This window comes from Pleurodeles waltl, chromosome 5 (assembly GCF_031143425.1).
Source record: "Pleurodeles waltl isolate 20211129_DDA chromosome 5, aPleWal1.hap1.20221129, whole genome shotgun sequence".
In the NCBI taxonomy this organism is placed as follows: domain Eukaryota; kingdom Metazoa; phylum Chordata; class Amphibia; order Caudata; family Salamandridae; genus Pleurodeles; species Pleurodeles waltl.
In genome coordinates this window covers 939370355-939394252 of record NC_090444.1, presented here as the reverse complement: position 1 = coordinate 939394252, position 23898 = coordinate 939370355, and positions in this window count along the sequence as shown.

Genomic DNA, 23898 nt, shown 5'->3' with positions numbered 1-23898 from the left:
CCTATTTTGATCATTGGTGCTTGTGTGATTTGTTTACTCACTATGGTGAACAGATTTAAATATGTGAAGACCAAGGAAAGGTTTCAGATGGAGGAAAGCCAACATTAGGATTATGAGATGAAGGTTTCCAGGTATAAACAACTGAAGACAACTCATTTTTGAAGCTGGTCTCAGAAATGTTGAGAGCTACATTTTGCATTTAAAAAAAAACTAAGAAAATAGTACTCAGTAAAAATGTTTTTTTCCAAAATGTAGTATCAAAGAAAGCTTTGCTGTGCTAAGGTCACCATCATCCCAGCTTTCAGGAACATTCAGAATTGTATGTAAAATCAATTTTTACCACAGTTTTGGTACTTTTGTCTACAAGATGGCTCATTTTTCTGAATGTTTTGACTTTCTATCTACTCCCAGAAAGTGGGGGAAACTGGTATAAAACCCATGGATGATCCTGGAAAGCTATAGATTTTTGAAAGTAGATGACATTCAAAAGTCGGCAAGGGGTAATTTGTGTAGATCTCTCAAGGTTTTCCCACAGATATTAACTGTTGAAACAAAAACAATATGAAAATGATAAGGAAAAAATAACCATTGGTGACAAAGTTTTTCATCTGTAACTTATTGTCATGAGGCCGATTTACAAAAGCAATATATCATTACGTCCGCTAGACTCTTCGGTTGCCAGAATAAATATATATATTAAAGAACCCGAGGTAGTCAGAGCCAACAACTGAGTTGTACCTTACAATGGTTTCCCTTGTGAAGTGAATCTTGAGCAATTCATGGATCATTGATATAATATCGGAATCAACAATATCATATTACAAAATTATTGTGCCAATAATATTGTTTACAAAAATATCGATGTACCATTCTTATAATGGTAAGTACAAAAATATAAGGGAAAAAATATTGTTTCACACTGATATCTTTAAAAACATGCAAAAAGAATGTTTCCTAATACATTTATAACTTAAAGTAGTAAATCTTAAACATTTTAATTTATACAATTTATATAATGTAAGCAAAAAAATCTCACTAATATTTAGTGCTATATATATAACTATACTTTAATGTAAATTAAATAGAGATTTCCTCCTATCCTTCAGATCGTAAAAACTAAAATATTGGGAAAAAACATATCGTTGCACACTAATATTGTTAAAAAACATACAAAATATTATTTCCTAATATATATATATATATATATATATATATATATATATTTATTTAAATAGTAAACCTTAACTATTTTAGGATATTCCATTTATATATACTTTTTAACTTTATTTGAAGCTTTGTAAAACAAAAACACAGAGGCTACAAAATTGAATGCATAAGTTGAATTTACAACATTACAAAAAGATATAAAATAAAAATGAGTTGAGGAGCTAGAAAGGAAAAAGGGAGCAGTAAAATGGAGGTGGAGGGAGAATGACAAAGGTTTTTAGCATGTGTGAAAGAAGAATTAAGGACAATGAATAGATTGTGCGGCAGTATCATAACAACAGAAGGAAATACATAATGATCAAAGGAGAAAATATCCTCATTATGGAAATGAAGAAACCTCTTCCCAGGCATCATCAGCAATGGTGGTTATTGTTACTAGATAGTCTCTGAGCAGCTGCCATATGTCTTTTGGCCTTGAAGATGGAGGTTGTAGTAAGGCATAGATTTTACTGGTGGTATCACAGCAAGACACGTCTTGCAGCAATGCTGCCACAGTGGGGAGTATGCCCCCACCCCAATGGAGGGCAACCTGTTGTTTAGCCAGTAAAAGTGTAAAAGCAGTGTAGCATTGTATGCACCCAGGCAGGGGCTTAACATATCCAGGTAGGGCCAGAAACAGGTCAAGAGTGAGCACTTGTTCTGTCATGTGAAATAAAGTGGAATGAATGTCCTCCCAAAATGTTTGGATCAGTGTGCAATTCCAAGATAGATGAGCTAAATCGGCATGCTCCGCTCTACATTTAGCGCATTGATGTGATCTGGGTGGGTCTAGTTTAACCAGTGCTTTAAGGTTGGTGTAAACATGATGCAAGTATTTATAATGTAACAGTTTTTGGCAGTGGTCATTTGAAATCAGCTTAGTTTGCGTGAAGCATTAATACCATGCTTTATTGGGATGGGGTGCCCCTAATCTCTTTCCCATGCAGCCCTCAACTTCTATGCCCCTCTAGCTCTCCACTGTAAAGAGTTATAATATGATTGGTATATCAAGTGGGTGTTGTCAGGAGCAGAGATATTTAATGAGGGGCGAATTCCTTTGGGTAGGTAGGCAAAATAGCACACATCATGCTATGAAAATGTATGAACCTATTCATGTGTGAGGTGCTTTGTCCCTCTGTCAGGGCAGAAACAGATTGTAGGGTGGTATTAATTAACAGGTCACCAACAGTGTGTAGCTGATGTGAAATTAGTGAGCACTGAGTCAATTTCTCTTGGGTAAGTGGGAGCCACAGATTGTTGAGAAGAGGGCTTTGTGGGGAATATGAGGTATTGTAACCCAAATAACAAAGGAGTTTGGTCCATGCCCAGCCGGCAGTGGGAAGTGTTCATATCTCTGCTGGTTCCTGGTAATCCCTGAGATAGTATGATAGAGAGGAGTAATGGAAGGGTCTCTTTCCTTTCCAGCTTAATGTACTGGATTCTAGCATCTAGGTGGTACCAAAAATAAGCAAAATGTGATTGAGTGACCAAATAATAAAGATTCAGGTCAGGGACTCCAAAGACGCTGCAGTCATAAGGAAGTGTTACTGTGTCCCAGTGCATACAAGGGTGATGGACTGCCCATACAAATCTTGTAAGCAGGATATGCAGAGTGTCAAAAACAAACATTAGTCAGGGCAATCGGGATATTTAGAAACATGCACAGAAACCGGGGCAGAACCAGCATTTTAATTATGGCAATCTGCACCGCCAGTGACAAAGGTAGCTAAATCCATCAGTTAACATGGGTCCAGAGCTTTTCAACTGCTGGGTCATAGTGCGCCAACTCACTTCAGAGCTATCTGTGTGCAAGTAGTATGCCGAGATACTGAAGGGAGTCCTCACACCATTGTGAGGGATAACCAACAGTACAAGGAACTGTTGCATCCATCAGTGGGAAGAGTTCTGACTTATTCCAATTAATGGACTAGCCATTTACAAGGTTTACAAGGGGTTCCTAAACGAATAATAATATATTGTCCACGTAGAGTGAGGCTGACAAAGGACCCTTATGAAATGAAGACCCCGATCTAAATGACATTCTTGGAAGTGACAGACAAGAGGGTCCATGGCAATAAGGAATAAAAGGGGGATGGAGTTGGCAGCCTTGGCAGGTGCCGTGTGTTAAGGGGAAGAACTCAGAGAGTGTGCCATTAACCCTTAGGGGCTTTGTATAACAGTTTAATCAGGTCTCTGAGTCCTACTGGGATCCCCAATTTCATTAGGTAGCATGTAAAAATGGCCATTCAAGAGAGTCAAATGCCTTTTCAGCATCCAATAGTGTAGCTGCTGCTAGGAGATTTGGGGAAATTTGATTGATGACCACAAACACCGTGTGGAGATTGATCGAGGTAGCACAATGAAGCACAAACCCTGACTACATGGGGGAGATTATGGGGTCCATTAAAAGAGAGAGGCGTGTAGCAATAACCTTGCTTAGTATTTTATTGTCGATGATAAGTAATGACAAAGGCCTATACAATGCACAAAGAAGAGGTTTTTTTTCCAAGTTTAAAAAGTAGAGTAATGTCTGCTTCCGAAGGGTGGAAAGGAGGACACCCAGTCCTAAGGATTTGGCATACACTTCTAGTAAGTGGGTAGCTAAAATAGCTTTATATTCCTTATAAAAGTCACCTGTGAAGCCATTAAATCCAGGGACTTTAGAGCAGCTCAGGGCATCAATGGTTTGGGATATCTTCCTGCATGTGATGGGAGAGGCTAAGAATTGCTGTTGGCCACCCTCAAGCCACCTCATGGCAACTTGGGATAGATAGTCCACCAGAGCTGCCTCAGATACGCCGAAAAGTGAAGTATATAGTTGCCTATAATATGTAGGAAACATAGTCACTATGGCGGTGTTATCAGTGGTCATGATGCCATCCTCCTGGAGTAGACTTGTTACATAGGAGACCTGGTAAGGCAGATGCAAAACTGTGCCAATGTGCATCCAGGTCTTTCTCCTTCTCGGTATCGGCATGCCCTGGCATATTTATCTAAGTAGGCTACCTCACGAGTGGCCAAGTCCTGGAATTCCTGTAGTAACATGGATCGAACATGTAATGGGTCATGGTCTGAGAGGGACATGCTCTGACAGTCACGGTCATAATGTTATCCCTCAACCTTAGCTAAGTCACTTTAAATGCTGTGGAGGACTCCATTCTGATTAGCTATGCATAGCCCCATGATGTATGCTTTAAAGGCTTTCCAAAGTACAGAGTACTTCTGTACAGCACCCATATTTATCAGGAAGTATTCATGTATTGCATCACGGACTTTGGTGCGGAATACTTCATCATGCAATACATTCGTAGGAAAATGCCAAGTCCTGATCGGTGGGTTTTGGCATAGAAAATGTAGTGCTGCCGTCAGGTCTGATAGAATGTGTGGAATGTGTGTAATATCAGAAAGCCACAAAAAGACATTCTGTAGAAAGGATATGTACTACTAATATAATGTCAATTAAATAGTTATCACTAATATTTAACAGTATATATAAAAATATGTGCATATAAATACATACGTATATATACACATATACATATATGTGTTATATATGTGTGTGTGTATACATATATATAATGCTTCTTACTATGATAGAGTGGTGTCTCAAGTACAACATATTTTTAAATCATGAGATATACTAATAGCAGAAGGGAACAGAGATGGGCAGCTGTTTAACCTCAAGTTATGTAAACTTACAGATGGGGTGGTGGGAGGAACAGGTGCCCAACAATCCCTTAGGTAGATGGAGTGAGAACATATCCCTGTGGGTGAGATTTATAGAAGTCATCTTTGTGATTTGGAAGGGAGACAGGGATTCAGTGTAAAAATGAGAATGACTTGAACCTAAGGTTTACCAGTAACATCACTAGCACCAAAGCAGAATTTATGGATGTGAAACTTGTAGCCAAGGAGAACAGGACAACTACGGAGCCATATAGAAAACCAACAGCACGGAACAGTATCTTGCGCACAAACAGCTTTCACTCTACACCCCTTAAAGACAGTATGCCATATAGTGAATTGCCAAGAGCCAAGAAAATATGCAGTCAACAAGAAGGCTTCCATAGGGTACAAGGAGATATGTTAGCGAGAGTCAAGAAAAGGGAGTACATTGAGAGAAATTTGGACAAGGATTGCAAAAAGGTCCAACAAGTGGACAGGGACAAACTCCTTTTTAAGAAAGAAAAGCAAAGGAATAAAATAAGATTCAGAACATGTAATGCTGAACACCGTATGGTTAGCATAACACTGAGAAAGTACTGGCATCTCCTTAAGATTGATGCAGTAACCTGCGAGGATCTGTCCAGAAGACCACTAGTTACTTTTAGGAGAGCTAGGTCAATGAGGGACAAGCTATTTAAGAGTGATGTGAGAGTGGATAGAAGCTCTTGACCTAAACTCAAAAATGGTTTTGTGAAGTACATGAGATGTAAAGCCTGTAAGAATGGGCATTTGGACAAGGGACACATAAGATAAAAGGTCACTTCACATGTAAGATCAAAAATGTGATGTATATTTTAAAATGCACATGTCCGGAAATCTGCAGTGGTAGTACCACCTTACCAGCTCACAAAAGAATCCTACAAAACTTAAGAGTAATTAAAAACCTAGACACCAAGTATCCAGTAGGAAGACATTTTCATGCAGTGCACAATGGAGATGAAAAGAATTGAAATACAGTGTGATTGATGGGGTCCCTAAAGACCTGAGGGGAGGCAATAGAGAGAAACATCTTAGGATTATGGAGTCTAGGTATAACACTGCCTTTGATAGCCTAGAACCTGGGGGTCTAAACTGTGATGAGGAGATGGTTGTGCATATTTAATAATACAGTGTGGAATTGCTGATTATGTTACTCGTTGTCGAGTTTTGGGTGTTGCCGCTCTGTGTGTAAGGTCAATGCTTACTTTTGACTTAACAGTAAAGAGATTATATCGATTTCTGGATGTCATAGAGGTCATGGCCCCAGTTTACTCTAGCTAATAGTCACCCTTCAGGTCATGTCGGAAATGATTTTCATAATTGTGTTGTGCCCACTTGAAACTTATAGATATATATACCATTGAGGGAATGTCCCAGAGAACTAAGTTATCTTGTGTTATGATTAGCAGTGTTGAAATAAGTCATTATTGAGTTAGGGTATTTTTGGTTCCCAGACATATTTTTCGAGGGACACTCCTTGGAAAATTCATAACACATCATGGTATTATCAGTAGCCAGGAGATATAAAATGCTTAAGCCCATTGCGGCTATATTACTGTGTGACTAGATTGTGCCAATACTGGCATTGCTGTGAGCATATGATTGACGGGTGAATATGTGTACTTCAACCTATTGCTTTCCTTTTATAGAATTGTTAGGGCATTTCACATACAGGCCTGAATGAGGTACACATGAAATGAGCGTACGAATTAGTGAATTGGAAACATTTGGGTGTTTCTAGATAAGAGAGCTGCTGAAATGTACGTTTTTGTTAATTTATGTGGCATATATCTGCTATTCGTTATGTTTATGATGAGTCTTTAAAACATTTAAAATATATGTGTTTATATATATCTATAGATAGATAGATAGATAGATAGATAGATAGATAGATAGATAGATAGATAGATAGATAGATAGATATAGTAACATAATTAACACAAATATATATTTTTGATTATATTTTTTTTTGTAGGGCTTTGGACGGTTTAAATATAAATAAAATGTATTATTCCCACTCCATACAGTGTTATTCCCACTCCATACAGTGCAACAGAAGGGAGAATATTGGACTTCAGAGGGGTTAAATTTACTGTTGCCCATCCAGTCTGTGCAACAGTAGGGAAAGTGTTGAACTTCGGAGTGGTTAAATTTACTATTCCCATTCCAGCCTGTGCTGCAGTAGGGAAAGCATTAAACTTCGGAGGGGTAAGATTTCCTCTTCCCACTTCAGTCTGTCAACAGTAGAGAAAGCGTTGGACATTGAGAGGGTTAAATTTACTATTCCCACTTCAGCCTAAGCATCAGTAGGGAAAGCGTTGGACTTCAGAGGGGTAACATTTACTGTTCCCGTTCTAGTCTGCTCAACAGTAGGGAAAGCGCTGGACTTTTGAGGAGTAAGATTTACTACTATTACTCCAGTCTGTGCAATAGTAGGGAAAACGTTGCACTTCAGAGGGGTTAAATTTACTATTCCTATTCCAGTCTGTGCAACAGTAGGGGGAGCATTGAACTTCAGTGTGGTAGGATTCTCTATCCCCACTCCAGTCTGTGCAACAGTTAAGAAAGTGATGGAGTTTGGAGGGGTAACATTTACTATGCTTCAGTTTGTGCAACAGTAGAGAAAGCATTGGACTTTGGAGAGGTTAAACTTACTATTCTCAAGTCTGTCTAAGCAACAGTAGAGAAAGCATTGGACTTTGGAAGGGTTAGGTTTACTATTCCTTCCCCATTCTGTGCTACAGCAGGGAAATCACTGGGCTTCAGAAGGGTGAGATTTACTATGCCCACTCCAGTTTGTGCAACAGTAGGGAAAGCGTTGTATCTCAGAAGGGTTACATTTACTATTCCCCTCCAGTCTGTGCAACAGTAGAGAAAGTGTTGGACTTCGGAGGGGTCAAATTTCCCATTCTTATTCCAGTCTGTGCAACAGTAGGGAAAGCATTGGACTTAAGAGGGGTAAAATGTACTATTCCTGCTCCAGTCTGTTCAAACGTAGGGAAAACATTTGACTTCTGGGGGGAAAAAGTTATTATTTCCACTCTAGTCCGTGCAACAGTAGAGAAAGAGTTGGACTTCGGATGGGCTAAATTTCTTATTCCACCTCCAGTCTGTGCAACAACAGAAAAAGCGTTTGACTTTGGAGGAGTAAGATTTACTATTCTCAATCTAGTCTAGGCAACAGAAAGTAAACTACTTCATTTCAATCATGTTACATCCCTGAAAAACCCTACTCATTTAGAACAAATATAAAACTCTAAATATAAACTTTATTATGTAGCATAAAGAATATATAAACATTAAAAATAAACAATTATCCAATTTACAACATTCATAAACATTTTAATATTTAATGTTCAATCAATAAGTATTCTTATTTAATTATTACCTATTAACTTACCCATATAACCCTACATACCTAGCAACACACACATGCAAAATATAAAGAAAATAAGTAAGCATAATAATATTTACATAGTTGATAAGCAATTACATGACTAATTAAAAATTAATAGTTAATTGTTAATTAATTGTTACTTAATTAACTTCCCACCATGCAAACCTACAAACCCAGCGGCGCACCCCTAAAATATAATTAATATATATACTTATTACACAATGTACCTAATTATTAATCAATAAATTAACACTTAATTCTACATTTATATATATTTTTTTAATTAATATGTAACTTCCCACTGTATAGTCCTAGAAACATAGCAACCTGCAACTAAAACATAACTAAAATAAATAAATAGTATATGGTATAGAGAATTAATGGCAATTATGTAACTAATAATAAATGAATACATAATTGTCATTTAATTACTGCTTAATTAGCTTCCCACCCTTCACCCCTACAAACCCAGAAGCCTGCACCTAAATTATAACAAAAATATAATATTATTTCACAAATTGCATAATTATGATCAAATATTAATTCATGATCAATTACACAATATTTATGATCAATTATTACCTAATTAAGTTCCCACCCTATACCCCAACAAACGTAATAACCCACATTTAAAACATAAGTATAATAAATCAATATTACATAAAGTACATAATGAATATCAATCCCTTGCTATTAACCCCACAACCTGCTGGGACACTCTAAATTACTCATAGAAGTTATATTAAAAATTCTAAATCATTTAAAATTACAAACTATATTTTGATAAAATAATGCTAATTATACAAAAATATTAACACATAAAATGTATTTATAAACTAAAGCACATTAAATTAATTAAAAAACAATACCCTTTACAACTATATTATTGAAAACAATATTTACAACAACAATGTTCTGAACAACGATATCACTTACCTGAAAAAATGGTATTCCTGACAGCAATATTTCAAAATCAGCGTGTTTTTCATCACACTATTTTTTTATATTTCTGTCTCCTGATCATTACAGTTCAAAATGTTGTCCAAATTCCGCAATTAATATGGTAAAATATATAGACAGGCCTGTAGCCAGAAGTATATTTTTAGGGGGTGCATGGCCTTTAGGTATGACCAAACTTTAAAGCTGAGACCTGTAAGTGCTTTCTTTCACAGATAGTGATTGTACTACTAAATAACAAACCCCAGAATATCATGCTACAACAATATTGAGGACAGAAAGGAAGGAGGGTTTAATAGCAAAGTTTCCCCAACATAACTGTTTATTCATCTTTGAGCCCTATCTAGATTGGATCAGTCCTACCTGTGCAAGAAACCTATATATGAGATTTAGGCCCATATTTATACTTTTTGACACAAAACTGCGCCAGTGCAATTTTACGTCAAAAATATTACCACCGGCTAACGTCATTTATTTGCACTGTGCGGGCGTCAGATTTATACTTTGATGCACGGCGGCGCAAACCACTGGAGTGAGTCTTTTTTTTTTACTCAAACCACTGCATCACGTCGTAAAGGAAAACGACGTTAACGCAGCGAAAATGACTGTGAGACGGTTTACGACGCCGTAAACCGGATACGCAGCGTTTTTTGAGGTAATCGCGTCAAAAAGTGCTGCCGACACTGCAAAATGTGCATAGGAGAGCCAAAATGGATCCCAGATGCTTGCACACACCCCAGGAAGATGACAACAGACCAGGAACCAGCCAGGAGGACCCAAACAAGGCCCAGGACAGGGAGAAGAAGAAAAGAAAGTGTGCTTCAGTGCAGAGGAGCAGGAAATTCTGCTTCAAGAGGTAACGGAACACCAGCACCAACTGTTTGTCACCTAAAAGTTGCCAATCAGCAGGAGAGTGGCAATATGGCAACAAATTGTTGACAAGATCACCAGTGTGGCAGAAGTACGGAGAACAGTCATCGAGTGCAAGAAACGCTGGCATGACTGCATGCGCAGGACCAAAGAAAAGATGGCCAGGAACAAGAAGGCAGCACTGCAGACTGGAGGTGGGAGTCCAGCACACCAGAAGGCCCTGGACCACATGGAGGAGATAGTCGCAGCCGTCAACCCTGAGGAGATCATCACAGGGATTCAAGGACAGGACAGCACAGACTACAAGGAGACAACACACATGCAGGGTAAGTCGCATGGGGAATTAAAATGCACACATGTTAACTGTAAGCAGGGGGTGGACATACCTACTACAAAATGCATGCAAGTCATGATATTCAGGGAGTGAAATGGGTAAAGGTGCACGGCACGGGGGCATGGCCCGTTCTGAGGAAACCTGGGGCACACTACTACACAACACCAATGACCTTTGCATGGGGGTATGCTGCCATGCCAAGGATGTTGCAAAAGTAAAGCCAGACCAGGAGGGCAGGGTACAATGTAAAACTGGCAGCACGTCACACGTCACCCAGTATTCTCCCTACAGTAACTAGGGCCCAATTAACAACCTCAGGCCATACCTGCAAGTGGAATGTAACATTGACAACAGTTGCCACTACCACCTCTGCTGTGTGTGCAGGTCAAGTTGCTAATGGCAGTAACATCCCCATGGATCAAACACACCCAAATTAGAGGGTTCAGGATGACAACATTATCAATCCACTGAAATCTAGACAAATGTTCCAGTCCTGTCAAATGTGATTGCCCAAAGTTGCTACAAACATCAGCCATTGTCATAAACATTAGGAGGTACACAGCACTAATGTCATACCCATGCTGCATATGTCAGGGTCCACCCTGTGCCTGGGTCACAATAGCTCCAATGACACCATGCAAAATCCCAAATGTCATACTGCTCAGACAACAGCATTGAGGGGGAGGATACATGCAACTGGTCACTGAAATACACCTGCACAGTCAGAGGTGGAAATAAAACACTGCTAGGACTATCAGTGCAATCCAATGTACCACACATTCCCCAACATCAGCAGTACACTTTACCAATGCTGACATCCATATTGTGCCATAACAAAGCTAGACATAGTATATGCCACATCTCAACTACTTATAGGTGGATGTGAAAGATCAGAGATTGGGGAAGGTCCAGATTGTTAAGTGTGGTGCTTGTGCCATCAGAGCACCCACAGCCAGTGAAAGGCCTAACCATGAGAATGGAAGTAGACGGAGGGTTGAGTAGGACAAGAAGGTGGCAATTCACAATCTGGCCAGAACAAACACCTGGAGGATGTGATGCAGACAAGTCCACAAACTGACCACAATACATGTGACATACAGGAGGGGCATAGGCCTGGGAGAATGCTAATATGAAAGACAGGAACAATGAGCAGGAACCAAGAACACACTGTTAAAATAATCGGAAGGCAGGCATGTCACATTACACTTCCCTGATGACATGGATGACAAGCTGACAAACATCAGCCAGCAGACCCTCCAAGATGTCCTTGAAACCCTCCAGAGCCCACCTTCAGTCACAAGGAGGAGCACAGATACAGCAGCCATCACAGAGGACCCACCCACCACCCCAATTGTACGACCTGCCAGCTCCTACACAGCTGAGGACTCTGACGACCCTGGCAACAGCTTTGAGCGAACTGTAGTTGGAGTACAGCGGGAGCTGCGGTGGGGGATGCAAACTATGGCAGCCAGCCCAGAGGTTCGTGCATGATGTCAACTGAAGAACTGGCAGCAGCTATGCAAGGGCAAACAACAATCATGCAGGAAGTTTAAAAAAGGTTGAAGGAAATCAGCACAGCTGTAATAGAGTTGACCCAACACCTACAACAACAATCCTGTCAATGCGTGCACAAATGCAATATTGAACCGCTCAAGGCCAACCTGGCTGCCAACCACCGTGATGTGGCTGCTATTCTTAAGAACCAGCAGCTCTTCCTTGCTGCAGTACTGCCCTGAAGATCCCCACTGTTCGCAGCTACCGGGATGTCTGACTCCACGTCTTCAAACACTGAGGTGTGTGTTGCCCCTTCACAACCACCACCACCAAGGGCAGAGGAGACAACACACACATCAGAAGATGAAGACTTGGAGCAGATCACCTTCACCCGTAAGAGTACCCGGTAGCACTAGTCCCTGCCACATGGCCACCTATTACCAAGGTCCTGTGCTTTGTAACATGCCAGTCTTGCAACAACTGTACTCAAGCACTGTTCTTCAACCCACTGTTTATCCTGTCAGCCCGCCCTGTGAATGTCTCTCACTAACTTATTGGCAAATCCTGTCCCTCTGCACTGCTTCACCCCAGCATGTCCAATGACATGTCCTTTTGCACTTTTGTAGCGTCACAATGGAAGATGTCACACTAATGGACTCACAATCATGGACAATGTACATATAGCAGTACAGCGCTTTTAAATAAATAGCACTTACACAACAACTTTGTATCTGTGTAATGTGACACATCAACTGTGATGTCCATCAGTGATGTTAACCTGAGGTCAATGAGCATTGATTGTCTAGACACCTGACCTGAACGATTCTTGGTTAATAACTATGCACAGTGGCCTGAATTGTACCATCATCTGCCCTCCCTGAGGGTAATTTCAGAGCAACATATAAACTATGCAACAAAATGATGTGCTGTACAGAATAACACCTCCTCAAGGGAAGTCTAAGCCAGAAAAATGTCCCTTCGATTGTTACTGAAAGTCAAAACTTACGTATGTGACATATTTGCCAAATTTTACCTAGCACACACCAAACAGCATGAAGGGATGTGTATGACTTTCCATACAAATAAGTAACGTGCTGAACATTGTAACAAATGATAGGTGTGAGTTATGTATACCATATTACATGAGAGCACACTACAACTCACCTTATAAGGATTTGCTGGGACATCAGGCTGCAGGCAGACTTTACACATTGTACCCAATACCAAATGTGGTAGCAAAGTATGCGACATTGAAAACATACAGCACAAAATAACCACACTTTGGGATCCATAGTAACCGTGACTGGTGGGTGCAATGGGTGGCCGAATCTTAGCTAAGTAGCTTTGGTGTAGCTGCCAATGTAACAGCTCAGTTGGGATATGGTTGCAGCATGAGACACAAAAGCAAATACCAAAGAGACACTGTTCTCTCATGGCAAGGCCCTGATCTACATGCATGTGACACATACTGTAAAGGGTTACCTAGATATTTATTAAACAGTAAAAACAGAAGCTAAAACCAGGGGAAACATCTAACCTAACCTATTCTACTCTAACTACACATTACCCACAACTGTCCCTAACTAACCTAAGCTAAACTTACTTATCACATTTAACTAAACGATCTAAACATCAACCCCCCCTTATAAGACGGGAAACATGGAGGACAACAGATACTAACCTAAACACATACTAACTTATACTAAACAAAGATATATTTTTTTGTATATATATTTTTTTCCATTTTTTAAAACCCCAAAACCCCAACATTGCCCCCACATACCCACACGCATAATAAAAAACAGTTGAAAAAAGTATGAAATGACCACCCCCACCCACTACTACTAACTAAACTAACAGCCTATACTAACCTAACACTAAGCCCCCTAAACCCACTAAGTTAAAGAACCAGGAAAGAGGAGGGAGGGGAGGGAATCATGTCAGAGTCGAAGCCTACAAGTTGGACCTCCTCAGGGTCTTTTTAATGGCACGAACCCTCCAGTTAACTTGTGCCACCTCCTGCTGCAGTCTGGTCATTTTCCGTAGGACACGGTCCAAATTCCTTTGCATCTGGGCAAAAGCTGCAGGGTCTATGGCTGCCAGTTGATGAAGTATGGGCCCATGTCGGTGCCATGTTCATAGGCTGAGGTGAAGGTGGTGCTATGACTGGTCCTGGAGTTGTCGCTGTAGTTGGTCCAGCAAAGGTCCCAGCTGCTGTTGGTGCCACCTGGGTGGTTGTGGTGGTGCTGGTGGTGGTAGCTGTGGTGGACACGGAAGGGCCCCCTTGTGCAAATGCCGTCCACACTCCGGAGGCTCTCTCATGGCGATATCGTCTTGCCATGTTGCGGTACCCAGACTCCACATCCAGAATATGGGGGTAACGCATTGCCCTAAGTTGAAACTCTCGAAGCTAGATGGGAGTCATATTGGCTGCTGTTAAGACAAATAGAAATCCAAACGTTAGGTACTGCAATGTGTGAAATGGCGCAAGAAGTAAATCAGACAATACATCTAATGTACCTGTAACAGCCCATATCATCACACAGATCACTGATAGTCCCTGAGTAAGTACATGGCAAGCCAGCCTACAAAGGTCCTATCATCAAATAGCACATCCAAACCCTACAAGATCGGTAACAACTGGAATTACTTCAGCATCATAGTTCTGCCAGTTGTCAGGTAAAAATCATTCTGCATATCCTCCACCACTGACAGGCCAAAACATTTCTATGTTCTGGATGGCAATCTAGGGCCACAAGATCTGCAAGTTTTAAATGGACTTGCCAGTATAGAATGCATGTGCTAATCATGAGTGGGTATCCTAGGTTTGGACAAGTGATTTACTGATTTACATGTCTGTGTTCCAAACTTGGATCATCAGTCCTAGGTACACTATTCACAACCCTACGCCTGTATCGGGGGGGGGTGGACAAGCAACTAATCATTTCTAACAATATGGACACCCAGGAAGCTTTGGAAAGCTGTACATGGGTTTGGCCAACACACCACAAGTAAGGAGGAACTCCAAATAGGATACACCCAAACCTTGGACAATCCCATCAACACTTTATCTTTGGAAATGCAGACCATTGTCTACATCATTTCCTACCAGTAAGCCATGACTTACAACAAACAGATAGATGCAAGCACACTTCTGGCCACGAGCTGCATGCACACCTAGGCCATTGTACTCAAGTGCCTCGTACTCGTAGCACAACATGTGGAGCTACATGCTGCTAGGAAGTTAAACATAGAGTCCAACATGTTCATTAGTGAATATGGAAGCTGAAGTCTGTGGGTAAGACTTTGGCATCTCTATTCTGTGAAAATCAGGGTCTGACTTGCTGACTAATTAACTAATATGGTCCACTGCTACATTTTCTGATTTAAAGTTTTATCCACATAACTCATCCCTATTCACATTGCCGTGCCTACAGGACTGACCTAGAATCCCAAAATATGCCAATAGGATAAGAATTGGCCAACTCAAAGATGGTGATAAAATGATACTCCACTCAAGGAACAAAACAGATGACTGACCAGCGCATCACACCTTGCTATGTGTCCAACACACAGGAGTCAATCACACATCATCAGCAAACACAGCACAGAACAGAAATATCAACACTTACTGGAGACGTCTGGGTCCGCAAATCGAGCCACCTCTCCAATAGTGTAGGGTGCAGGTCCACCTGTAAGGCAAGGAAGAGAAAAATGTGCTCTCTGTCTGCACTGTATAATACTTCAAAATACAAATACTATGTGTAATATTAACTCAGAAAGTAAAGCCTCTCAGACATGATGATACTGCATCCTACATACCACTGCAAACATGTACAGACCCGGGGACTCCAGTGAGTGATACACACATATCCGCACACATGCAGTGGCCCTAACTATCATGTTGTGGCAAACATGCTCCTTCATTAGTGAGCAGACAAAATCATGGAGTGTATTCCTCTCATCATGTGCATCCATGAGAGACATCCAAAGCCACTTTCCGTGAGGACTGCAATACCAGTCACCCAGACATTGTGACTAAGACCAATTTCAGACACACAGGTACAAGGTACAGAGTGCCAGGGACAGTTGTTAGCCCTCAATTTGTAACACTTTCTTCATTTGATGTGCCACAGCTTTGGTGAGCTGCACCAACCATGGAGATATGAACCTGTGTGCATATCTTTTGCCAGCCATCCCTAATTGAAATGTGGCACTACAAACTCAAAATATCAGTCTAAGATGTTACCTGAGGTAAGCTATTACTTGTTACGTATGTGTCAGAATCCAGTTCAGACATGTATCCGAAAACAATTGAAGGACACAATATTTCAGAAAAATTTCTGGATTTCAAATATATGTTTCCTGATACACCCAACGACCACACATGAAACATATGTTTGAGCCACATTGCCATCATCAATTGATGAGAAGCCAGCACTAATTTTCAGGCTCCTGTTGTGTTTAGAAAGTTAGTCTATTTGTTGCATCAACAAATGACGGTAATGTGTAGGAAAGTTATATACCACACAAGCAACTGTGGCTCATATCTATACATATTTTGCACCGCATTTGTGTTGCTGTTTGACACAAAGGCGGCACAAACTTCCAAAATACAATTGTATTTTGTAAGTTTGCGCCACTCTTGCTTCAAAACAGGTCGCTAACAAAGTAGAAATATGGCCCTGTATGTTTCACTAGCATTCCACATGTTCAAAAACATTGCCGGCAGAATATGAACAAATCAGCTACCGTCACTACAGAGCATTTAAACGTGCACATTACTCTGATTTGTACTCACCAACAGGCCCACCAATTACAATCCCAGGGTGGTCCAGCAGATCTTGCTCCCTGGCAACAAGGTCAGCCCAGCGGTGCTTCAGCTGGTGGTCATTTCGCGGTGTGTTGTATATTCTCTGCAGATGGTACAACACTTTTGCCCACCGGAGCCTCCTTGCCTCTGTGTGATAGCCTTGGATCACACGACCACCTGCCTCTTATCACTAGGGGTAGGAAGTGGCACACCAGCCAAATACACCCACCCAGCTCCTCCACTCCCATCCTGCCAAGACAAGGCCTACCCAACCTTATTGTACCAAAAATAAAGAGGGGATAAAGGGGAACAAAGGAGAATAGAGGGAAAGTAGGACAGAAAAATGCAAAAAAAACTACAAACACAGCCCAACTATACCCAAACTCCCACTACCCACAAGAGACTCCCAACACAACAAAGACAAATGTTGACAACACAACTGACCGCAAAAACACTCAGACAGGATACCAGAGACAGTTATTATACACAAAAAGACAATTTAAAGACCACACTGGAGACAAAATCACAAAATGCACAAAGAGACAAGTCTATACACAGCCACACAGTCAGGAAATATCACAGACTGCAAAGTGAAAGTGAAAGTACACCCACTGTACCAATTCTGTAAACAGGATATCCTATTACATCATTTCCTACCTCAAATGCAGTGCGTTTTTCTTGTTATGCGTCAAAATATAATGACGCTTACGGTCTGTGCGTAATTTATTTTTACGCACATGATAAGAAATAACCCTGCATCCATATTGTTAAATATGTGTTATACTTAACCAATTTCTGGGGGAACAGTGTGGGAATTACCGCTCAGGGCCAATGGATGTTTAAGGACATTGTGCGTCATTATTTGACGCATATGCATCATTTTTAGACGCATTTGTGTCTTTTTTTATGCATATCCGTCAGAATTTCTGTCATTAGCAGGGTTTGGCTCATTTCTCATTTTGAATGGGACATAACAGTTGTGAAAATACAGAGATAGGCTGATTGCACCCACATTGGGCATTAGGGTGTATGGGCACATGTGACAGATCATAGTACTGCGGACCATGATCCTCTACTTGGTGTACCGGATTTTCACGCATCACTGACGCAATAGATGGCCAAAAGTGTGGGATACAATTATGTATTACCCAGTTTGGGCATGTTTTGCATCAAGAGAGGATAGCAAGGCAACGCAACTCACTACAATAGCTCAAAGCTTATGGGTCAATGTGTGTGATTTGGCTACTACTATTGTTGTTGACCCACGGTGTGAACATCACAAGATGCATTTTTGCTAAACTGCTGGTGTGCATGTGGAGTCAATGTGTCCAACCCTCAGATGCAAGTCAGTGTGGAAATGAGAGAGGACATGTGTTAGTCATACACATAGCAAGGACTGCTGGGTGCACTTCCTAGGTTTTTTGGAACATAAACACCAGCAATGACAAAGCATGCACTGGATAGATAGCAGACGGTTGTTCATGTCAATGTTCCAAAACTTAGCCATCACATGTCCTGGAATGTTGTATACTACTTCCCAGGCACTTGTTTGTTAACCCACCATGAGTCAGGCATGGGATCATACTATGTGGGTACTGTGTTTGTGACACAGAGTCCCAAATATAATACACAATTGAAATGTTGCGCCACAGTTGGAGTCATATAAATGAGCCATGTCTCTCCTGTGGCAGTGGAGGACCAGCAGACCAAGCAGCATGTGTTCACATATTTCCAGTGGTAAAATGCACAGAGGTGTCTGGTTCATGTGTGCGGGCCAATTTTTAGCCTGTATGATTATTGGGGTCTATGTTGTCACAGTTACGTGCAGGTCTAGTCATGAGTCTGTGGAGCTATTTCCTGTATCTACAAAGTATCCTTCGCAGATCAATAGAAGGAAAACCAATGGGGATTTGAGAACACACATGGGGATGGTCCAACCCTGTCACTGCAGACCTGTTATGAGACTGTCAACAAGTCAACCTTGGTGTGCTGACAAAGTTAATGTCTCAGGAATCTTATACCGGCAGGTTTCCTGACAACATTTGTACACAGGTTGGCCTTTAAAATTCCCACAGCATCTGGGAACATCAGTGCCGCTGTGCTGATTACTCTCACAGCTATTCACCACACAAGCCCCATCAATATGTTGGGAGCAATGTGAATCAGCGTGTGGACTGTCAGGGTCCTCTCATGTGTAGACATTTCATGCACAATATCTGACGTTGTTTGTTGTGCTGGAGGCACCATACCCAATCCATGCATACAGCCATGGTACACTGTCACAAATTGTCACTCATGCACACAGGAGATCCAGACAAGAGATAGTCCATGATTCGGCTATATGGAGACAAGTACCCCCCCATGGTGCAATAAATAAACTGATTATGCCATACAATGTATTTGAGTATGCATTGTAGACCCACCCAACACAATATCCCAGGAGGAATATGAGGGTTGGAAAAGCAACTATGATACAAATGTAGGCCCAAGGAACCTTTAGGGTAACCCTAAGACAGGAGCCAGTCAGGCTCACAGGATGCAGGGTCCATAAGGTTCCAAACATTTCACAAGGTAAATACACAGTGGTCAGACTGAGAGTGGTCAAAGGAGGAACAAGAGAGTGGAAACGGAAAAGTGTGTTTGTCCTGTGTGTTGGAAAGTAACACATTAACCCAAGGGCTGTGTTACACAGCTGATTTATACGGGAAGGCATAACAGTTTTATGGATGAAATTCCAGCTTTTATGCTGCTCCAAGCAGCTGCAAGAGCAATACATGTTTACATGGCTGGTGTCCATGGAGGTGCTCACAGGTGTGTGCAGCATCAGTCTCTCACACGTCCTGTAGGTGAGATTCAAGTTCAAATGGCCAACAGTACCTTTCACATGGGAAGCAATGTACAGGTGATAACAGGGCTTAGAGACTACAAGCCAGTGTATTATTTAACCTGACGTCCATGCAGACAGAAGTACAATGACTATGGCATACCATACTAAAGAGGGTAGCACACTGGTTTTACATTACGAGTCTGGGAGTGTGTAGAGGAGGGATTATCTGGTGACACATATACCATTCCAGGAACCTCTAAAGAAGGGTGGAGTGAGACTGGGAACATGTGTGTGTCAGGACTTAGGACATGGGCTGCCATGTGCAGGGGATTCCATGTGAGCAATGCTCGTCATACCTGGGGCACTTGTGCTATGACTTTGCTGCTTATATGGAAATCTAGTCACACATAGTCCTTGCAAAGATAAGTGATGTAACACTTACTGCTGTCAAGGGTCTGGTCATATATTCCTGTTACTAATGCAATAGCACATCCACTGCCTCATGTATGAGGCATTTCTTTCCATTATTGACTGATGGTGTCCTAGTTGTGTGCCATATGCTGCGATGAACCATGTTGCCAACATGCATGTGTGAAATAGGTGTGGTCCTCTGTTATTGCCCTTCAAATGTGACATGTACAGGATATATGTCATTTACAGAGTGAGTGAATGTGGCTGTACATTCATACGCATCTAACTAGTTTAGGAATGTTCTGTGTCCCAATAGGTATTTCAGCAATGCTCCATGAGGCTACACTCTGATTCTGATAGTTAGAGATAATGTTATGCAAAAATGATTATCCAGACCATGATATGGTGATTAGTATAAGTGTTTATTTACATATGGTAAGACAGTGGTGATGGGTGAGTACAGTTAAAAGAAATTTTGGGCAATATGTTGTCTCCACGCAATCCTGCAGCTGTGTTTGGATGGCCCCCCTCATGGTGATGGACAGCATCCTCCTCTTCCTCCTCTTCAGGCATTTGTGGGTCGGGTTCATATAGGGGAATGTTCCTTCTTATACATATGTCGTGCAGGATGGCACAGGTAAAAATTATTTTGCACACTATTTCAGGTGAGTATAGGGGGCTGCCTCCGGCGATGTCGAGGCACCTGAATCTTGACTTCAGGATGCCAAAGGTCCTCTCGACTATGGTGCGTGTCCTCCTATGTGCCTCATTATAGGCACGCTCTGCTGCAGTGCTTGGGTTTGCAAATGGGGTCATAATCCATGGCTGGATCCCATACCCCTGAACAGCTGAAAGAGAAAATGAGTGAGAACATGTTGATGTAGCTTGCCCCATAAATATCACTTTGCATGGCAGTGGTTCTCTTGTGTTGTCTGTGACTCATTGATGTTTGTGTTATTGTGTGGATTCCTAGGCTTCTAGGATGTTTCCTTTTCTGAACAGGTGTTTGGCTCTTGACCGGATGTCAGCAGTATTTTTGTAGACTTGCAGTACAGTGTGTACTCCCTTGCATTGTGACTTGTGAAACAGGTGTCCCTGTGTCTTAACTGGGGGTGAGATGATACTTCCATACACAGAATCAATTGGACAGTGGTGGTAACACGGTTGCATCTATGTACCCTGGACATCCCATACAATTTGACATATGCAATAGATTAATTTAAGCATCAGTGAGACCCTTAGATTTTGCAAGGTGACAATGTGCAAAACATCTCCGTGCATTGTTAGCACTGACTTATGAACAATTGACTATGCACTAATTTCACATGTATGACAAGTTCACTGCAGACCTATTTCTCTGCCCTTGCCAAGTCGACTCAGGTTGTAACGTGTACCTATACTACTTAACATGTTTAGGTTCCGATGGCTAACTTGGTAGTGAGGTTGTCATTTAGAGTTTTAGAAGGTCCGTTTGGCAGTACATTTGTTGTATTTGTGTTAATGTGTCGCAATGCGTATGTGTAGGAATGTGCACTTTCAATATTGTCCCATCAAGATGTGTTCTTCGCACAGTCCACTTGCTTCTTGGTAGTGGGCAATGTGAGAGCAGGAGTGATGTGAGATATTGGTACAGCCTCAATGATTGCACTTGACCTTCATTGTAGTCATCATCATGCTATGTGTGTCATGGTGTTTGACCTGCAGCAAAAAAACATTACACACCCCTTACACAGTACATATTGGTTTGAAGGGTGTTGGATTGAGTGTTATTGATGTGATATTGAAAGTTTAATCTTCCCAGATGTACTGCCCGTTGGGGCCATGTGTTTGCCATTGTGTTGTTTTTACATTTTTCCCTTGTGTCTGTGGAGTGGCATCAGTTGTTATTTGGAACTGTCATTTGTCCCTAGTTGTGTCTCCCATTGGGTGAGGATATCAAACATGCCTAGTGGTGTCACAACCTCAGTGTGTTCCTGTCCACATGTCGATGTCATGGTGTATGTGTTTTGTGTCCTAGAAGGTTGCTGTGAAGTGTGTATATAACTGGGTTTCTGTACTTACCAACAAGTAGACCATTTCCATATTGTCCATCCTTGAAGTGTTGATTGATGGTGCAGTGACAGAAGATGAATGAATCATGTACACTCCCAGGATACTTTGCCACGATGTTGGTGATCAAACCCCGGTGCTTAACAATGGCCTGCACATTAATGGAGTGTGTGTGCTTCCTGTTGCGGTATAGATGTTTGGTTGCAGCAGGTGGCACAATGCGTACATGTGTGCGGTCAATGGCACCAAGAACGTGTGGGAAGTCATTAATTTGGTAAAACCCCTGTTTTGTCTCCTGCTGCTTCTGCTGTGTGTTGGGGAAGCTGATGTGGCAGGGTGTGAGGGAGATGATGGCATCCAGTACCTTGGGAGTAAGGCAGAGAATGATGGCTGTGAGATCCCAGCAAACAGGGCGCCAATGGTTTGAAAGGAGCCACTTGCCAACATGTGTAGTATAGCTAGCAGCTTGGTTTCTGGTGGAATGGTGCGGGTGTCTGCAAGCTGGGTGCCAACTGTGGCTCAATGTTGCGCAGAAGTTGCTGAATGGCATGCCAGTTAAGCCTGTAGCTCTGAATGATGTCTTGCTGGTGGAGTCCCATAAGGGTTGTCCTGCTGCGGAATATCCTCTCCTGCCTTCTGCGTTGCCTTTGGGGTCCCTGCTAGTGTTGTGGAAGCTGCTGTTGTTGGTCCTGTGCTCTGCGTCTCCGTGCATGCTGGATGAAAAGCACCTCCATGTCTTCCTTTTGGAGCTCTGCTGTTGCTTCTGTGTGTTTCCCTTAAGTAGTGGTGTGTTGGCCTCCTTTTAACGCCTGCCCTGACACAGGAGTTATTTTTTGACGCAAATCGGGTTGTGCGTCATTTTTCACCTCCGCCTCCCGGCCGTGCGTCATTTTTGCGCGGTACCATAAATAAGGCGCACAGGTGTTTAAGTCATTTTTTGGATGGGAACGCCTACCTTGCATGTCATTAACGCAAGGCGGTTTCCCGCGTCCAGAAAATGACGCACACTGCGGGATTTTGGCGTTCGTGGACTCAGGCGTCAAAGTTTAAATTTGGTGCACGGTTTGCGCCGATTGTGTGTCAAAGTTTTTGACGCACATTCGCCGCAAACAGAGTATAAATATACCCCTTAGATCTTGAAACCTTCCTTTGAAATCCTTCACAGTAAAATGGGAAGAGTCTCTGAATCTGATACATTCACTGTCAATTTTGTCCATTCACTTCTGAGTCAGACGACCACTTTCTCTTTTTTCTGTCCAGGATATGTGGCTCCAAGAAAGAGACGGATAGTACCGATGTGTAGGCTGTTAAGTATAACACATCATTGGGAGGCCGCAAGGCTTATGAGGTGTGACACCTCGGAGCAACTAGCTTTTGCTACAACAAGATTCCTCTTGTGTGCCATGAGAATAAGATCAGTGAAACTTGGCAAACTGTCTGACAATCCCCTCCAAGTTCCACAATTTTACTGCATTCTGCCCCACTGTAACCATGCTACTTTTTAATTCCAATTTGCACAAATATTTCTGATTTATTGCGCATGTATTTTAAAATGTTTTACTTTTTTATAATGTTTGCAGATGTTGCATTTTAAATGTAAATTATTGGTATTATAATAATGGAAAAACACCAGACAAGCTGTACCTTCGTAATTGTGTCGTACTACGACAATGTACAAGTCCTAATATTAGACAGAGTGGGTCATTTTAGACCCTTGTCTGTGATATGAGCTCTGTGGTACATTTCACGTAACCTTTTATGTGTGAAAGATTACAATCAATCAATCAATCAATCAAACAATTTATAAAGTGCACTACTCACCCATTAGGGTCTCA